Genomic DNA, 529 nt, shown 5'->3' on the forward strand with positions numbered 1-529 from the left:
CAGCTCTTACCTCTGCGGAGCACCAGGCGCAGAGTGGGCTCACGGCCAGGCACTGCTTGCAGGAGTTCACCCCGCGCGTGGTGCAGATGTTACTCCCTGGAACAGCAAAACAGAGAGGTTACAACCTGGAGAGCCCAAAATCCACCGGTGTGCTGAAGTGTCAGTGCTCGGCCAGCAGCTCCATGAGCAGACATAGCCCCCCATCCCCTTGCTCTAACCCCTTTCCCACCCCCAAGCCCCATCTGTTCCCTCCTTGCCCCTTTTATAACCACCTCCCCAGCCCAGTACCAGCTGGGCTTCATCCTGCCCAGGGCTGAGCATTGTTTCCCACCTGCCTGTTCCTTAAATTGTCCCCCCATCCCTGCAATGTCCCACGTGTGTCGGAGTGAAGTCCCCACCATTAGTGGGGGGATATCTCCCCCTGCATCTCCCTGCAAGAGTTGGGGGGAAGGGATGAATTTCTGGGGGTGCAGTGGGGTACCCACAGCCCTGCCAGCGGCCGGGGAACTGGTGCCTCTTCCCACTGCCC

The 529-nt window shown here is 60.3% G+C and overlaps 1 protein-coding gene across 1 annotated transcript in view; it reads right to left on the reverse strand.

The window, feature by feature from the left end:
* The window catches only part of ITGB3 (integrin, beta 3 (platelet glycoprotein IIIa, antigen CD61)), a 13,961-nt gene extending 13,870 nt beyond the window's left edge, over positions 1-91 (reverse strand). Inside the window, exon 1 of the mRNA XM_010082193.1 lies at positions 11-91. The gene's annotated coding sequence lies outside the window, so the exon portion shown is untranslated. The remainder of the gene's footprint in view (positions 1-10) is intronic.
* Between the last annotated feature and the right edge of the window lie 438 nt (positions 92-529).

The sequence above is a fragment of the Pterocles gutturalis genome, unplaced genomic scaffold (assembly GCF_000699245.1).
Source record: "Pterocles gutturalis isolate BGI_N339 unplaced genomic scaffold, ASM69924v1 scaffold18089, whole genome shotgun sequence".
NCBI classification, from domain to species: Eukaryota; Metazoa; Chordata; class Aves; order Pterocliformes; family Pteroclidae; genus Pterocles; species Pterocles gutturalis.